The sequence below is a fragment of the Scatophagus argus genome, chromosome 19 (genome assembly GCF_020382885.2).
Source record: "Scatophagus argus isolate fScaArg1 chromosome 19, fScaArg1.pri, whole genome shotgun sequence".
NCBI lineage: Eukaryota > Metazoa > Chordata > Actinopteri > Scatophagidae > Scatophagus > Scatophagus argus.
The window spans coordinates 6,017,172-6,036,577 of NC_058511.1; the positions used below are offsets into that span (position 1 = coordinate 6,017,172).

At 43.0% G+C, this 19,406-nt stretch overlaps 1 long non-coding RNA gene across 2 annotated transcripts in view; it reads left to right on the forward strand.

Annotated features, from left to right (window-relative positions):
• Nucleotides 1-19,406, forward strand: part of LOC124050928 — a 118,937-nt gene that overhangs the window by 78,692 nt on the left and 20,839 nt on the right. The window contains exons 3-4 of one of the 2 annotated variants that reach the window (XR_006841710.1): nt 9,069-9,169; nt 13,221-14,249. This is a non-coding gene — a long non-coding RNA (uncharacterized LOC124050928). Of the gene's footprint in view, nt 1-9,068; nt 9,170-13,220; nt 14,250-19,406 lie in introns of those variants that run through there. The other variant, XR_006841711.1, reaches the window with a different exon arrangement.

The window sequence follows — 19,406 nt, forward strand, 5'->3', positions numbered from 1 at the left end:
GCAAAGATTCTCATCAGTTCACAGGCTTGAACAGCTTGTGTTTATGGCGTTTGATGCTATAATTTGCTGATAGTTCCTATAGGAGCCGCGTCAACTTCATACCTTGACTTCTGTTTGAGAATTGAGAATGATAGAGCCTCATAACAGAGGAGCACTCTCACTAAAATGGAAATCATATGCAGCTGGTCTCACTCATCGTATCAAAGGACTTGCTTGTGTCCCTTCACAAAACTCAGGGAAAAAAAGAGACAAACAGCTGTTCATGTTCTGTGCCAATTAATTCACCCATGCTCTCTGAAGTCATCATTTTTATTTTCAACACATTTCATATTATTTTTACCTCATGTGATAGCTCGAATGACGGGTAGACATTGTCCATAGTCAGCTTGTACACACACACACACACACACACAGATGCACATTCACCCTTGACTCCACTCCAAAGTAATTTACAACTGGGATGGCGGCCATCTCTGAAATAGCCTCTCGCTTTGTTTGAAAGAGAAACGACACACATAGCTGCAGCCAGGGGCTACTTGTATCTCAACAGTGAGCAAAACAAAGCAAATAATCTCCATTAATCATTTACAACTTGGTCTCATCTATTATTTCCATGTTCTGTCAAATAACATGCACAGACATGAAGGTGCGGTGTCAACAATGGACTCGCCACATTTCCTGGGAGCTTTGACAGGCCAACCCCCCTGTGAGTATCAGTGTTAGCTAATCCACCCAGAGGGTGCATTATGTCCCTTTCTGAAACATAGTTCAGCTGGCTACAATCCTGCTGAACCATTTCTTACATGTTCTCCATCCTGCCAGCTTTCAATCTTGCTTTCTTCCAAAGGAATCACAAAGGCGAAGTCTGCTCTATCCACAGGGGGGATTACAGAGGGTTTCGTGCAGAGGAGAAAATGTCTAATGCACTAATATACCTTGCTCTAGAATTATGACTGAGGCCTGTGTGTTTAAGCGCTGATTGTGAGTGTTTGTGCGACATCCTGGAAATCTCCTCAATGCTCTAAACAGCCCAGCAGCGCTCTACTGTATATTAACTGACAAATTGTCAGTTAATGTGCAGTTAATGTTTTTTTGTTGCGGGCATGCCTTTAGATGCTGCTCCAAAAATCATCTAGGGTGACTCTCAGCTGTTGTACATCCTCTCATCTCACCACCGGGGTTCTCCTAAGCCCTTGTAGTCCCCATCACAATGACTGTACCCCACCTTTAGAGCTTTCTTTGGTGACAGAATCAGGACAGTTCCGCCGTCACCAGCATCAAAGCCACAGCGAGACGGAGATGGATTAATAAGTAAAGAAAAGTGTGACAGAACAAGAAAGGCGCCCAGATCACACAAAGGCGGTAAAGTCACCTGGGGCCTCTAAAGAAGAAGTTTTCAAACCTGTTTGTTTTGTTGTAGTCGCTCAAAGAGTTTCTATGCATGAGTGTCTACCGTTCCAGGAACAGCAGGAGCAGAGGAGGAGGGAGGAGGATGGACTGCCACTGCTATAGCTGGTGTAGAGAAGTTTGAAGAGCAAAAGAAGGCGTGTGCTTACACCCGCATTCACCCAGCATGCCGCTGTTCATTATTTCTCCAGTCTGTCAGCCCCCACGGCTGAATCATCGCGGCGACACAGAGGGAGGGCGCCCGAGCGTCCCGATGCCATACAGTAATTTTTGATGTTTGAGGACATGAATGGCTCATTGATTGGAAGCGGAAATTCGAACAACACACAGTGATATGCATGAGAAAAGACTTTGAGCCTTGGAATGATACTTTACTCGTGACACTTTGTGTTTGAATTATTCTTACATTTTGTCTTCTCCCATAGTCGTTCTGTTTCCCGACTCTCTCCCTCTCTGTTCCTTGCTCTCTCCACAGGTTCTCCCATCCATTTGTGCCCCAGCACAGCTTGTAGAGTTTAACGCTGTCTACAGCACCACATCTGTCACAACTGCAATAGAAATTCTTATCTCGCAATTCGAGGCAACATTTTGTGACTGAGGCCCTGCTCCTAGTATCAGAGTTGAATACAGCTGCAAGCGCCGACACTCTATTTCCCCTGCAGTCAATCATGCTGAAGTTCAACTCCATTTAAAAAAAAAAAAAAAGCACTGCCTGATGATAAGGGATAAGGATTTTATTTTTTTGGTATCAAATATGTCCTGCAAGGGGTTTTATCAGATGCTTGGAAGTTTATGAGGCATCACTTTTTATCAGCTGCTATCTGGTGTTTAAGTATAAGCTTTATGACACCCGAAAAACAGCTGTGAAATTTACAGAGCGGCGGTAAGGTCACCCTGCTGATGGGCTGTGGCTAAGTGCTGCCAGAGCTCATCGCCTCTCCAGCGTCTCCCCAGGCGCAACCAATCGAAGCCGTAACCCGCCCAGCCACTCGTGTCACAACAACCTATCACGGGTTATTACCAAAGACACACAAACAGAAACAAGCACGTGGACGTCATCCGCTGAAGTGCAGGTGTTCCCGTGCCGCAGTGGGATTGGATCGTAGCACTTCATGACGTCTGTGCCAAAACACACACAGACACCACACTTCCACACTTAACTTTGCGTGATCTTGCCCGACCCAGGAGTGAAGCAGAGGCGTAATCAAGCTAGCTCTGCTCCCTGCCTAATCTGGTCTGACAGGTCCTGACTCCAAGAGTATGATTAATGTGAGCTGCAGCTGCAGCCGGACGCATTTAATGTCATCAGCAATATCACCCCGCTCCAACAAATGAAGGCCCAAATGTCATAAATTCCCATGGCATGTTGTCCATAACCATTAGCAAACAATTTATTACATAGGTGAGAATATTGTTGTTATTTTCTGTTACGGGGTGCCTCCGTATCCATCAGTCCGTCAGCCCCTGAGCCCTGGAGTGGCACAGAAAGTGAAAGAGTGATAGCCTGAATCCAGCTGTCATGAATCATTCCTCTGCTGTTCGCTCATTAACCAGGTGGTGGTTTGATTTAGGCTTTTCACGGAACCCGTCTGGTTTTCCCCTGAAGAATCAGCAGAGAACCAACCTGAGCATCTTGAAAAAGTCAACATGAGTATAAAAGAATTCACAAGGTTGGACGCAAGCTGTGAGTAAACCAATGAATTTCTATTTAAGAGCCAAACTTTTTCAGTCTTACTCACCTGTGTCTGACCTTGGCGCTTAATCTTTAAGTGTTTTGTTTGCTTTTACTTTCGCGGAGTCCCAAATCACTTTCCCATCTTGATAACGTTAGAATCAACCACAAATCTCCTTGATGTGTTTGGTGTGAAACGTTTCTTTTCAATTCTAGTTCCTGACATTTAGCAGTTGACTCAACGGAGCACTTCAAACTCAGGGTAAACAACGAGGGTTTCAGGCTCAAATGGATAAAGTAGCACAAATTATAGCTGAATCACTACTGATGGTTCACAGTGTTGCCCTCAATCCAGCAACACCCTCCCCCCCACCCACTCACACACCCATACACACCCACACCCACACACACACACACACACACACCAACTCAGCCTTACGATATTTTCTCATTCACTGCACGTCTGGTGGTAGCACGCATCTTAATCTGAAGAGACGGTTCCATTTCAGCCCGCTGCAGATAACCTTCCCATTCATCGCTTTGCACGTACACCTTCAGTGAAAAGAGGGAATGCGCCCAGAAATAGAAATGAAAAAGATGATTTCAGTGGCTGTTTCATAGATTTAGTGGGAACAACTTCAGAGAAGTAGAAAAAGGCAGAGAGGAATAAAGAGAAGGGAGCGAGTTGGGGATGAGAAGAAAGGAAATGAGGAGTGAGGAAAATAGCTTCCCTGTTTGGCTGTGTGGTGCATTAACTTTGTGAGTACTAGAACTGAATCTTATGGCCGTCGCTGTCTGCCTGGTTAAAAGTAAGAGGAAGCGGTCTTTCAGTATTTTCGGCGAAGTGAACAGAATGTTGCGTCATGAGAAATGGACTGTTTAAATACTCTGCTCCCTCTATATCGTCGTGTTTAAAAAGCAATCAGGCCGCTTCCCTTTTTTAAAAAGACAAACCCCAAGGGAGCATCCGAAAATTTGAGAGACAAATGAGGTTCAAATCGGAAATGAATAGTCTAGAGGAAAGTAATGAGTGGATCCCGCTTTCCTGATGAGCTTTATGCTGCTGACAAATTACTGGTAGACTTAATATAGAGTGCTGATAGACTCTGCAGCAGTGAGAAATCCTGACTACACTGACGACCTGAAGGCTCTTTTCAGCGTCTGCATTGTCTTCCAGGAATGAAAACATAAGGGAGCTAATATGGACTGGCCTTGATTTAAATGTCATTGCAGCATGATTTTTGTTGCCATAGAAACATTTCAAGTCAGACTTTGTTGATGTCATGGCTGGCACATATAAACAGGCCACTATATTGGAGTATTTCTGTTGCATTCGTCCCTTCTTACCGGCTAGCCTCAGCAGGGGTTTCTGGTCAAATGAAGCAACACTGTGTTTGTGAAAGAGTGAAAAAGAGCGAGGGAAAAATAATAACAACAGCTACTCACCTTTTCCACACCAGTGGGGGTGACAGAGTAGCGAGATGTGTGGTTTTTGTCCTCAGGCTGCCAGAAATGTCAGCAACACACACCGGTGGTCACCAGCGGAGGTGGCAGGAGGGAGGAGGACTGAATGCTGATGAGAAAAGCTCGAAGGAGCAGGAGGCCGGGACTTTTGTTTACAGCACATACATGCCGCCAGAGGCACGTGTGTGTACGCAGATGGCTGAATGCACAGACATGCCCGGACACAAGCAGTCACGATGTAGTCTCAGAGGAGGTAAAATACACAAACGTACATATGTTTCTGCACAAATGCATCCGGTGGCCTCAGCTTGACCTTCGAGGCTTCAGTCGATGAGCGCTGGCTGTCACTGTGCTGTTGTAGAGGGAGCAGCAGGAGCAGAGGGAGGCTCCGAGGGAGCTGACCGTTTTGGATGATCCTCTAAACCTTTTGCGGATCATCTGTCCAGCTCGGCTACATCTCCAGGGAGTGTTTGCTCTCTCAAAACGCTCACAATCCCTCGATAGCCGTTCAAAGAACGCTCCGTATTTCTGATGCAGTAGATCGACTGTAGGGCTTATGGAGAATAGATAAATCAAATAAAGAAGCTCCAAGATACCAGCTACAACAGCAGCTCAAACTCGATTACACCTCCAACAACTTGGCATTTTTCTAACTTATTAAACCTCAAGGTGACCTGCCAGTGGTTCTGTCATTACAAAATCATGATCTGGAGCCAAACATTGTTCAAACTCATGAAACTTTTCTTTTAAAATTCCATCCAAGATCACACAGTCTCCAAAGATATCAAATATAGGTGTGTGATGAATAACCAGTATAGTCAGAAGATTCAGCTACATGAATACATAACCACAGATCTGACTTAAATTCTGCATGAAATTATGAAAAAATAAAGTAAAATCTAATATTTTCAAGTAACATTAAGCTATCCACAACATTCCTGCACTGACTTTCATGTACAAATCTGCCTGAAAAGTCCTCCATTATATTTGCAGTCTTCAAAATATGCATTGCATTTATGCACTGTGCCATAAAATATGCACAGTGGTTCCGTCAAATGACGCTGCTCATTTAGCAAGATCATCTGAGCACAAACAGTAAAGTTACAGAGTGGAACAGTCAACACCTGCAACTAGCGTTAGCAGCTAGCTGTCACTAGCCTTAGCCATTCCCAGTTACTGAAGCCGTGTACGTTTTTATTTACAGGGCTCCCACACAGCATAATTGAAAATATCCAATTTAGAAGAATGATACCGGGAACTAAAACAACACACAAACAGCAGTATTTGATTGAAAGTTCATCCTGGGACTGGCTAAAATGTAAAGCAGTATATTACTGCCGATGTTTACTGTTGTTAGCGGCAGAATGTTCTCGGCTATTGTTTTTGTACTGTACTCCTTTGACTGAATGCATGGTGACGCTTTGAACTCATTCACATCTGTTTATTAAAATGCCATCTGTATCTGGACACTTAATCTGGATAAGAAAAAGTGAATGTCATTGCATGGGGTAAATGATGCGATCTGATCTGGCTGACCACATTTGGTGGCAGTCTGGCTCTTAATGTATCCATCTTAGGTAGGTGTAAATGGAATCCTGACAGTATGCTGGTATTGATACAGATATTTCAGCAAGCAGAAAATATAGGTTGTTGATCACATTTAGAGAGCGAGCAAGCGAGAAGGCCGAAAGAGAAAGAGAAAGTCTATTCTCTGCCACGAAAGTGCCAAAAGATTTGAGCTGCATGAAAAATGAGCGCAAGACGAGTGGGAAATAAATGATATACAGTTAGAAATAACAATGTGTGCGTTGAACTCTTCTGTGCAGTCAAGGTGATGTTAACAAGGCAAATAATTTATGTTGTCACAGAGCGGCCTACATGTCGGTACAGCCACACACCGGGACACATATTTATTTTTTCATACAGTGGAGCGAGTAACTTACAGTAGCACATGTGCTGAATTAACAACAGGGAACAAATAATTAAGAATTTGTTGGAGACACGCTGTGACAAAGTTTATAAAGTCCCCCCCCCCCCCCACAGACACACCAAAATGCAACAACTCCCAAAACTCCCTTAAAAACATAATGGGAGCTTGAGGCTGATTTTCTCCTCAAATGACTTGCAAACAGGTTTTGCACTGGAGGACAGACATCCAATCTCAGTGAGGATAATGAGAGGCATTAACAATATTCCCGTCCTTTTATTGTTTGTAGGTGGCATATAAACAGTTAATAAATTGTTTACGACACACTATAATGTTGTACAAGAATATAAAATATGTCTTTGTTAGAAAGTATTGTACATTATTAAACTCTTAAATTGTCCCTATAGCTGCTTATGTATACTAAAAATAAATCTTGACAAAACGTATTTTGTCTTTTCCTGACTTTTTTGTCCATTTTGGCATCTTACGTAATTATCACTTATGATGCTTCCTTTGAATGCATAAAAACGCTTTACACTTTTCTGGCCACCAACAATGAAACGTCATGATGAAGCACGTGTCATTACAGATGTAAATGCCTTATAAGTCGGCCTCTAGTTTATAACTAGTCAAGCATCCATAAGACTCTTCAACTAATTCATTATTAGTCGTGTTTAGAATGCATTATGGCTGTTTGGGATATTGTGCACCAGAAAGCATTATGTGTGTTTATGACTGTTATCATGAAGCATTATGAATGCATTATAATGACTATAGATAAAATCATAAATATAGATGTGGTCTTCATAGAAAAGTGTTTAACAAGTCTTTAGTTTCAATATTTCCCTCAGTCAAATATATATCAAATACAATTTTCCCACTTTCACTCAAGGGGACAATAAATGTCAGGGCGATAAAAATACTCCTAATCTAATTTTTCGAAATTGGCCATTTTGTATGCCAGTCAAAGAAGGTGGTAAGTCAGTTACAGTAATATTGTGTAATTAGTGGAGAGGGTTGTAATTTTGGGCTAAAACTCACTTTATCTCCACTTTTACGACCTCCATTAGTGGACTCACAAAGTAGATAGTCAAGAGCCAGTTTTCCTGTAGAAAAACCCACAGCAATTAAGGTTTAATGTTTTCTTCGCCTTCCTCCTTTCATTCAGTCTCGCGTTCTTCCCGGCGTACGCTTCCGGGGAAATCACAAATTCACACTAACCAAATCTGTTCACAAGTCATCACTTTCGCACTCTTGTGATTCTGATTATGATCTCATCTCAAAGTTGTTAGTATTGTGCTTTTGAAGCTGTAGGGGGAGAGTTTGTAAAAATCAGTATCTCCTGAGAGGCTTCACCTCTGCTCACAGCCTCACAGCTAAAACTGTCCTCTGAAATATCGAGGTAAATAAATGGAAGGCCAGTTCCTTGTGACTTCACTGCATCCTTGTACATCACAGTACACATGTTCATTGTGTGGCCCCATCCCCCCTGCTCCTTCCTGCAGTCCTTTCAGCTCCATTGGCTGGGCTATGGCCGCCTTGTTGAGCTGTCTGTGTCCCTGTCTCCTGTCTTTCTCTCACCTGGCTCCAGCTCCTTCGCTTGTAATACCTGCTGAGACCTATTGATTTTTATCCCCACTACTTCTCTGTGGGCATCTGACTGTCTCTTTCACTTTATGCTGTGAAGCAGCACAAAAGGTTTTTTTCAGGTCGGTCAAGGAGGATCAATTATGCCGCCTATTGGATTTTAATTTCCAAAATTTTAATTCACAAGGTGCAGCCGACATTGAAGGTCTTGCACAGCAGCCAACCAAGTGGGGTTTTCAAGGATTTGTTGCGAGGTCTCGTATTGGCACCCCTGCTGATGTACTTCAAGGACTGGCTCCCTACTAAATGATAGGACAGTTTGGAAATAACAGACCATTTGTCCCTTAAGCACCCCATAAAAAGCCTCTAATGTTGTTTTCTCCCCATTAATCCAAAAGTAGTTTTAAATCACCTCAAATTGACACCCTTGAGCAGGAGGGTCCTGGTTGCTCTTTAGAAAACGACGCCTCTCCTCCCGCTGCTTGTGGTAACGAGGGGAAATTGAGCAAAATGCGTTTTTAATTAAAAACAATAAAGCAGCCATTTTTTTCCATGCCTGAAATGCACTCTGAGATTAACCAAAGATGCAGTCGAGAGTGGGAAAGTCAACAAAGTCACAGTTACAGCACAAAGCAAAGCGAGCGGTATGCCGAGACATTAATCAGGCTGTCGAGGGGTGTCCAGATAATAATTAGAGACAACGCACATCATGCCAGGAGTGGAGTATCTAATTACTTGACAATCTGACTCCTGGACCCTGAGAGGCAAAGTGGGTGAGAGCAGCACGAGCGCAGCCGCCCCGCCGCCTGATGCCTCTGGGCTCTGTGTTTGAACAGTATGATTTTTCTGGTGCGCAGCAGCTCAGCGATCATTGCTCAGAATGGGAACAGATACTGCAGCCTGGCCGGGGACTATTGACCGGTGTTATTTTTCCTGTGCGGTTTGGCTCGAGGGAAGGGATAATGATTATAACACATGTGTTATTCTAAAAGGGTTTTTTTTTTCTTGTAGCTCTCTGCCCAGCAACACACAGAGGATCAGAGGCTGTTGCACGGCTGTCCAGTTTCCCCAGTCCTGAAAGAATCATTTGAGGGAATCCCTCTAACCTGGAAGTAAATGTTATTCAGTCTCGGGTTGTAAGGGCAGTAATATACTCTTGTTCCTGCATTTCTTCTCCTTTCCAGCAATGTTAATAAAATGGTTGCTCCCAGCATGAAATTTATCCCGGCAATTTAATGCAATTCAAGGCTGCACAAATTCAGAGCTTATAGGCTCTGGTAAGAAACCTTAACTGCAAATGTAATGCAGCCCTTTGTTTTAAATCTATTCCAAGATTAGGTTTGTGAGGGGAATGTGGTACAAGCTACTGGGAAGAATTAACATTTCATGAGCTCAGTACATTAGTGATGACGTGATCTTAAAAAACATGAGTGAAAGTCACTGAACACCTGGAGCATGACAGGCTGTAAAATTTAAACTGTGACTAATCTGCGGCACTTGAGCTGGGAATGGTACCCAAATCTATCGGGCAGAAAAGTTAAAGCCCTGTGGAGTTTGCTTCTAAATAAACAATCGTGTTTACCTGTTTCTCACCAAACTGCACTCCGTGGATCCTTGAGGGCTAAAAATGTACAGGTTGAATAGATATTTGCAGAGCCAACGTTCTAAGTATTTCAAACCAGCATTCCTTGCATCCTTGTTTACATGAATTGGCTGGTTGTCTTCGTCGTCCTGACCTTTTGCCGGCACACTGACATCTGTCTGCAAACCATCAGCATTAATGTCCGTTCAGCAAGAGAAAAAGCAAGCTACAATAGCCGTTTAAATATGGAGGCAATGGCATGTACGCTATATAGACAAAAATATTCAGACAGGGGATGTTTTTCAGGAGTAGGTCCTTTATTTGTGAAGGGAAGTCTTAATGCTTCAGCATACCAAGACATTTTGGACAATGCTATGCTTCCAACTTTGTGGCAACAGTTTGTTGAAGGCCCTTTTCTGTTCCAGCATGACTGTGCCCCAGTGCACAAAGCAAAGCTCCATAAAGACATGGTTGGATGAGTTTGGTGTGGGACTGAAACTTGGCTTTGTTGGCACTAATGAATATATAGAGAATCACCTGACTTTTCCCCCAAACTGCATAAAATAAATCCATAGCCAACAAGCTCAGTTCATGTTGTGATGGATTAAACTTGGTTCTTGCCCTCCAGACTGGTTTACACTTGTTACAACAATGGAAAGTTCAATACCCCTATTCTTAACCTCCGATATCATCAATAATTTGGTTTGGACCAAAAGCATTGAACGCACCTCCTCCTCTCTCTCACCCCGTATATTTCATGAGGACACACAAGAACAAAAACACACATACGCATGTGTACACTTTGTTATCAGGATATACTACAGCTGCAGAGTGAGTGATCTGTGTGTGTGTGTGTGTGTGTGTGCTTTTCTAGCTTGACGGCTCTTGCTCAGGCAGTTGGCCACAGCAATTCTGCAGGAGTGAACAGTGACCTTTGACTCCATTACAGCTGATTGGATTGGTGTGTGTGTCCCCCCCTCGGCTGGCCGGTTGCCTAGCGCCATACCCTGAAGTGACACAGCCAGGGCCGCACACTGCCTTTGGTCCCCTCTACCCCCCACCCCCACACCCACACCCATCCCCATCCATTCCTGTATCCATCTACCTCACCTGTCCTAATGTACCTCCTTTCCCGCTCCCATTCATCCATCTGTGTCTCCCTCCTTTTCTTCCCCAGCTACTCTTTCTTTCAGTTCTACAAATCATTCATCATTCAGGGCGCCTCATAGACTCCCTGTTTTCCTCTTTCTGTGATACATCACTCCTCTTCATCCAGCTCTATCTTAAAAAGCACCCTCTCCCTTTCTTCCTTTATAATGCCGTCTCCTCTGTTCCAGCCTTCCTGTCTCTTACCAAACACACTAATATGTCATTACAACCATGTGCGACAACTGAGCATCCTATTCTACAACAATGTGGATTGATGTGCTTCTGTTGCAGCTTTCAGTGAAGGTTTTCCACAATATTTTAGCACCTGGCTGAGGTTTGCTTCCGTTCAGCCACAAGTTCTGTGCAGACCAGTGAAAAGGAGGCTGCAGTGCAGAGTTGGTAGAGTAGGCGGTCCATTAATTAAATGGTTTGGTGGTGTGATTTCTGCCTCCACATGAAAAATATGTAAGTTAAACAGGAGCAAATAAATGGAAGAGTTTGAGGACCTTCCCTAAACAGTTGCCACAGAAATGCAGATGCCACAAAGAGTCCTGAACAAATCATAATGTGCTCTTCACCGAGTGTACGGCCATTTTTACATCTGAGCCTCAACTTACCATCTACATAAAACACACATTTCCTGTCATACTGCTCTGCTAGAGTATAATATGAGGACATATTATTTATTTCTACAAGTTAGTTATATATTTATTTACTTTAATGAGAGCTATCAAGCTGAACAAAAGTCATAAATAAGACCCCAAACTTAAACATTGAAGTAGTTGTCCATATAGTTTTGACCAGATAGTCCTTCACCCTCTTCCTTTTCTTCCCGCTCCTTTTCTCCTTCCTCCTATTATTACTCTTTAATCATGTCCCTCTCTCTCTCTCTCTCCCTCTCTCTCCCCCTCTCTCTCTGTCTCTCCCTCTCCCTCTCTCTCTCTCCCTCTCCCTCTCTCTCTCTCTCTCCCTCTCTCTCTCTCTCTCTCTCCCTCTCTCCCTCTCTCTCTCTGTCTCTCCCTCTCCCTCTCTCTCTCTCTCCCTCTCCCTCTCCCTCTCCCTCTCACTCTCTCCCTCTCTCTCCCTCTCCCTCTCTCCCTCTCCCTCTCTCTCTCTCTCTCTCTCTCTCTCTCTCTCTCTCCCTCTCCCTCTCGCTCTCTCTCCCTCTCCTTCTTTCTCTCTCTCTCTCTCTCCCTCTCCCTCTCGCTCTCTCTCCCTCTCCTTCTTTCTCTCCCTCTCCCTCTCTCTCTCCCTCTCCCTCTCTCCCTCTCCCTCTCTCTCTCTCTCTCTCTCTCTCTCTCTCTCTCTCTCTCTCCGTTCCAGCTCAGAGCCCACAGCTTTGTTTCCTGGTTAAGGTCACTGTCATCTTAGATTAACTGTGTTTCAGTAAATCCATCACTCGAGCTGTGCCCCTGTATTCCACATAGGAAAACAAACATAGACATGTTGCTCCCGTCAGGTGTAACGGTCTGTGTCCAAAATGTCAACATCTCAACACTCATCTCTTTCAAAATTGCACAGTGGGTAATGAAGGAGCATCTACAGATTGGGTGAAGCTGGAAACACCCACAGTCAGTCAGGTTAAAGGTGTGACTTTTCAGATCTGGACGATGGCGCTACCGTGTAGGTCTATATAGGACGGAGGGAAACCTGTCTGAATGGGAGGATAACTAGATGTATCTGCCAGAGCAAGTGAAACGTGAGTTTGGTGCTGCATCTTGTTTCAGAGCTAATTTCTCACAATAACTTTGCAAATTTCCCCACTGTGGGACTAATAAAGGATTATCTTATTTTAAAGCAAAATAGAACAAAGGAATGTGTTGCTCTTTGGAGGAGGCTGGCGACAAAGAGTGCATATTGGCATAATGGTAGTAAATCTGTTATCTGCAGGTGAACTATCCACAGCCTGGATGAGTAACCAGTATGAATTAGTGTATTAGTGCTAGAGAGAGACGATTGTTGGTCTGGCTGTTTGTCGGAGGGAATGTTCAGCATTTGTCTGATTTCTAATTTTGGTGTTTTTTGGTTTTTTTTGTCCATTTACAGATCAAAGAAACCCAGTAAATCTGATTAAAAATAACTGCTTATTACAGTGGTAATTTATAATAATAATTGCATTTTGTATTAATAATCAGAATCCTCAAAGTTAGCAAATAAATGTAGTGGTGTTAAAAGTCCAATAATTGCCTGCAAAAGGTATTGGAATGGACGTATAAAGTAGCAGAAAATGTAAATACTGAAATGAAGTACAAAGACCTCAAAACTGTACTTCAGTATAGTACTTGCACTTAGTTCCTGTATGTTACATCACTGGTTGTCCTAAAATTTGATATCATAGTATCATGTTAGCATCTGATGTGGTAAACCATCCAGCAAGCCAAAGCCAAACCTTGTTTATCTTCTCCCTGTTGTTTTCTGTCTTACCACATCAGCTGCAAACAAAAGCCTGTCTAACTGCTGTATCGCTGAGCTCCATGGGCTGCCCTCCCTGCTGTCTGCTCTCTGCTGCCTGGGCCTTCGGGCTCACTATGCTCAGCCGACTGACTGGTAGCTGCATCGCCACCTTTACGTTTTTTTTCTCTTCTTGTTTGTCCATTTGCTCCACTCCACCATTCAGCTGGCTACTGCAAGTGATTAGGACAACAAGCACAAGATCATGATGTTGTTTAGTACTGTTAGTGGTGCCATTACTACGCCAGGCGAGTAAAAATGTTCTTGTTTTTCAAGGCTGTTCATCACTTATTGACATCGCTGGTGCAACAGATGCTCAGGAACCTGTTTTTGTCGGCAGCGCAGCACCTCTACAAATACACCACATCACTGCTGCTATAACACATCAGTTAAATTACTGAAGCCTATGGGGCTATTCATTCCTTTACCTTGTGCATAAATGTAGGGGTTGAGTTCATTTCACCTTCAGTAATGCAGAGTCAGTGTGTAGATTTTCTCTAAAGGGAAAATGGAAATCTTCTACCTTTAGAAAAACATGTGTTTGTACAGTCTCAGTTTTTACTGACCCTGAAGCTACTGCCTGAACAAACACGCACAGAGAGCGCACACACTCTCGCGTAAAATCTGTCAGATTAATTCAGCCCTACATACAACAACAACTTTGTGACTTTCAGCTGCATAATTGTGATGGTTTGGCAGCCTCTGAGAGAATGTGATTAAAACCCATGCCAGCATGCACTTACATTATTATTGTATACTTTATGTTTATACCATTGTTCTGTGCTCTGGGGGGGTTGTACTTTTGTTTCTAGTGAGTGGAGTGTACAAAACAATAAAGCAGCTGAGAAATTAATTTATGTATGTGCTAATGGTGGTGTGACAGGTAACTGAGCATTGAGGTTGTGCTTTGTGCTTCTTTATGTCCTTAAACCATGTTTTTGATGTATTATTCAACAGTGAATTCAAGTAAAGCATTTTAAAAATTGCGTGGGTGGATGAAGAATGCTTCTGTATGTGCACGCTAGGATCTGTTATCCAACAGTGAGTTCAAAAATATGTCTGCCACGGGTGCGTGTGTGCCCCTGCATGAATGTGTGTGTGTCCGTGTGTGCGTGTCTGTGCTGCCCAAGAGACAGCCTTGAGTTCATCAATTGCAGACGGTGTTATTCAGGTTATTCATGGAGGCCAGGTTACGTAGATATCTGAGTGCAGCTTGACATGAACTGTATAACCTGGTTACTGTCCTCCGTGTATTCATGCAGCAGATCAGTAGCCTGTTTTCTCCCTTTCACCCAATCCTATTTTGGAACACTTTCTTATTTATTTGATGGAAGACACTGTCAGTCCTGACGTCCTCATTGTTGTTCTTCTCTCTCTCTCTGTATGTGTTGAATACCACAGATAGAGGAGAACAGGCAGAGCTTTTCCTCACAGTGCTAAAGTGTCTAAATCTTACATACAGTCAAAGTTTGAGCTCTGGAAACTGACTTATTCAGACTTCTAGAGACTGCTTTGTGTTAGTTTCAACTTCAGACCGAAGTTTGGGAGAAACTGTTTTATATATCGTCATGAACTGTGCATAATTATCTCGCTTGTCATCAACCCAATCTGCTGCTTCGTAGATGTGGCCAAGAAGGAGAAAAGGGAGAAATTTACTTGCGGAATCGACCCCAATTACAGCAGGACTCGGGCTTGTTAGTATGTGATGTTAAAGAACCTACTGGAGAAAGCCATAAATCAGTCAGTTAAGTGCATGTAAACATTTTTTTTTTAGTTTCAGATCAGATTTTGACACTAAAAGGGTGGTGGTTATTCAGAGTAAATATGAGATTCCTAAAATGCAGGGAATCAGATGGAAACCCCCATTAGCCTTAAAATGCCTGTCAAATGCATGGAAGTGTCTGAGTGTTTTTAGCTTGCTTAACCCTTCCCACCCTGCACCCCAATGTAAAAAACAACTCTGTGTGCCTGCAAGAACCCTGGTGTTTTTCCACAAGTGTATGCTCTCTGTTTGGTGTGTGTGAAGGTTACATCCAGTTTCTTTTTGCCTTACAGTCTTTGACAAAACCCTGACTGGGCTTTGATCACTTTCTCTCCTCACCCTGCTCTCTGCCATGCTCTCTTTTTCCCTTTTTTCACTTCATCTTTCTCCTCATCCCACATTCCCCTCTCTGTCTCCATCTACATCCTGCCTCTTTTTTCTTTCTTCCTCCCCTGTTTTATCTTTATGAGCCCTTTCTGAACCTCTTTTGCTTGCTCACTTTTCTTTGTCTCTCCTATCTGAACTTATTCTCCACCATAGATGATAGAGAGAGAGAGAAAGAGAGATCCGTCAAGAAATCAAAAGTGCAGGGCACTGCTTCTCCACATGAATTCCTACACACCTTGTAATTGCTGTCAGCGAGCCCTCCGACAACTCACTTAATTGCCTGCCATCCAATTTATAGTGAGATTGGGGAGGCGATGGGAATCTGAGCAAAAAAAAAAGAAAAAAGCAAAGAGAGATGACAAAGGAAGTAAAGATTGCAGGGGAGGTGGAGAACCAAACCCGAAAAGACGTGGTTGCTAAGCACTGAAAAGTCAAACTGTGGGGTCTATTCTGTACGGGTACAAATGAACAGAAAGAGTGAATAATATTTCTTAAAAGTGAGGATTATCATGACAGGGAGCTCAGGTGTTGAATTTCTCCCACACTCATATAGGAGAATCTCAGAATGGACCTGCAATTAGATCCATTAGTGACTTGAAGTGATGATTACAGGTGGGAGGACTGCAGAAGCTGCCATTGTTCTCACAAACCTTCTTCTGCAGTGTAATTGGTATAAGTGCCACCATTAACTCTCCATTGAGGTCTATATACTGTTGTTTTATGGGCAAGCGCCTGTTCGTGACCTTCTGCTGCAGCACGTACAGATAATCCTGCGTGCCAGAGTGTATCTGAGGTCTGCACTGGCGTTTGACTTCCAGGTCTTGTATCGCATCTGCAGGTAATTCAAACAACAAGGCTTGAAAAAGTACGACAGGCCAGAGAGAGGGAGACCTTTACACTGGCGCTATAGTGTGTCAGAGCTCTGCCAGAGACGAGGAAGATAAATAAACACCAGCACAGTGATCAACAACCACTGCTGAACTCAAAGAACAAGCCACCCAGGGGATGTAGCTCCACAGAAACAGGAGGAGAACCAGGCCAAAGTTCCTGTGTAGTCACTTTACTCCCAGGTTTTACTGTAGGCTCCCACTGAACCCACGTTATTTCCAGATAACTGCGATCAAAATGCATTGCTCTGTTGTTTGGTTCTGTTATTCTCTGTCTGCCAAAGCCAGCTTTTACAGACTCTGCCTTCCTCTGATGTCAACAGTCTTGAGAAGTGGTATCTTTGCGATACTAACAAGGACAGAGACAGGCTGCTAGCAACAACAGTGAGGAAACAGTTAGAAAGCAGCAACACAAAACAGATCCAGATGCACCTCTGGGATTATTCTGTCTGTAAAGGAACTGTAGTCACTAATCATTATTTTGCTGAAATTCCTATTTGCTTCATCATTTAAATACTGTACCTACACACATATGCTTCAAGTACATATTTTCCAACCACAGAAACTGTATATTATAGTAATATTATCGTTATTACACATCTTAAAAACACAATGGTAATCCGCTAATTTCCTCTATGTTTGTTTTGATTTATGCCTGTGCATAATAGCCTATAATGTAATATAAACAGCCTAAGCTCTGCTCCCTCCACTGTATATTTTTGTACGTCTGTCATGGTGGAGTGCTAAGAAGATGAGAAAGCACCCCACGCCCAGCCAACTGTCCAGTCCCACTGGGTATGAGATGATCTAAACATACAGACAATTGCCTTATGAGATTACTGTTGGAATTAGTGCTGTTGGCTGTCGTAGTGCGGGTGATTGTACCCCTCTTAAACAGCTTTTTAGACTCATTATTGTGAATACGAGCTTTTATTCAAGAATTTATATGAATAAACACATGCAACAGTCAGGCACACGAGGGCAGATCCAACACTGCCTGTATACATATATCTACATGTACAGTTATAGTCCCTATGTACACATTACAGACATATAAAAACATGCTGCCTAATTTACAAGAAATATGCCAACCCACACACAAAACACACTGCAGTCAAGCGTTCTTGTGATTCAAGTTCAGCACCAGAGTCAGGCTGATGCACAGCTAAACCTAAATAAACAGAGTGTTGTTCCTGAAGATGAAGTGGCCAATCCCTGCAGTTCCCCAAAGTGAGTCTCCCCTCTGGGTGCTGGCTTTGATGAATATTCATGGCCTCGTTGCTGGTGTGAGAGTGGAGGTGGGGGTGGGGATTTTAACTCCTGCTAGGAGTCAGAGGGACTGCATCAGATGGCAGCAGGATGTGGAGGTGGTCAGATGGGAGGTCGTGGCAGAGTGTGTTTGTGTTGTTTCATCTGGGGAGTGTGATGTGACAGACCAAAGACTGAGGAAGAAGTGCAGTTGACATATGGATCAGTCAGAGATTCCTAAGCCAGAGGTCACAGGGGACACATTTGAGATGTAAACATGTGGCTGAGTGTTGTTGTGTTTGTGTGTTCTTGTGGGAGTGGTGAATCTTGTGGCTTTTAATAGTCCCCAGGCTTACATAATTTACTCTCCGGGAAAATAAAAAACTACTAAAGACAGAGGTGTCGATATCATGCTTGTATATGTCATAAGTAAGTAAGTAAGTAAACTATTAGCGTAGCATTTTCTCTTTGTTTGTAGGGGACTGCAACAATAATACTGGACTTTCTTTCTGGACATTCTCAAATAATCTGTTCTTTAATTTCCCAGTTAATTATTTTTGTTAAATAATCTGACTTTGGCTCTCACATTGTTGTCCACCATTGTCCAACCAATCATCCAACCCTCAGAATTACTAAAAAATGAGCTAAAATAACATAATTTAAAAGGAAAATGTGAACGCATCATCAATTATAAGCACTTCATATGTTTTGTGCACAAAAGTCTTAGTTCAGCGACATAAAAAACACAATATTTCCATCTGATGGTATCGGGAAGAACTATAAAATAACATAAAAGGGAATTGTACAAACAAATTTGTACAAACTACTAAAAGTTCATGGTGCTTCAAATTTAACATTTAAGTTATAACTAGACAAACTCTGACTTTGTGAAGGGCTGATGGGACTAAATTGGGGAAAAGCTGATCTGCTGGCGTGTTGAGGCAACATATTACATCCTCATCATTAGTGGCTTTGAGCTGCTCTGTAGCCTGGAGGATGCGTGAGAATCCTGTGTCTTTAGCAGGTGTGATTGTGGAGACTGTAAGCTGTAGTGGGTGAAGCTGCAGGCTACATCACAACTGTGTTGACAACAAGCATCACAATCAGTGAGGACCTTCTGGGGATGAGGAGGCACCTTGCTGCAGCTTGGGATGAGCTTGGAGGAGTCAGGGCAAACCAGATGACATCAAGTTGTCTTGATGAATCTCCAGCATTGGCTTAAAATAAATCCTGGACACTTTTCTAGATGTCCTGAGGAACTGGGCGCTACATCACTGTCTCTACTACAAGAAGAGTTTCAAGAAATATTTGGTTTACAGTTGTTGTGTCATGACTTTTAAGAATTACAATGAATAAACTTGAGATTTGATATAGAAGTTGGGTTGCTAAGATTTTAATACACTGTTTAGACAAAAGTATTGGGACACACCTCTTGAATTCAGGTGTGGTGTGGGGCTGTTTTTCAGGGGTTAGGCTCAGCTTCCAGTGAAGGGAAGTCTTAATGCTTTAGGATACCAAGATATTTTGGACAATGCTATGCTTCCAGCACCTTTGGGATGAACTGGAAAAGAGATTGTGAGTCAGGCCTTTTGGATCCAACATCAGTGTCTGAGCTCACAAATGCTCTACTGCATGAATGGGCACAAATTCCCACAGAAACACTCCAACATGTTGTGGAAAGCCTTCACAGAAGAGTGGAAGCTGTCGTAGCTGCAAAGCTGTCTGTGTATTGTGTATGTGTCATTAAAGTCCCTGTCGTTGTAATGGTAAGATGCCCCAGTACTTTTGTCTATATAGTGTTTAATGCTGTTTAAAAGATTTTTCCATACTGTGCACTGTGGTTTTCTTCATCGCCATAGTTGAGTGTTACTTTGTTTTACTTC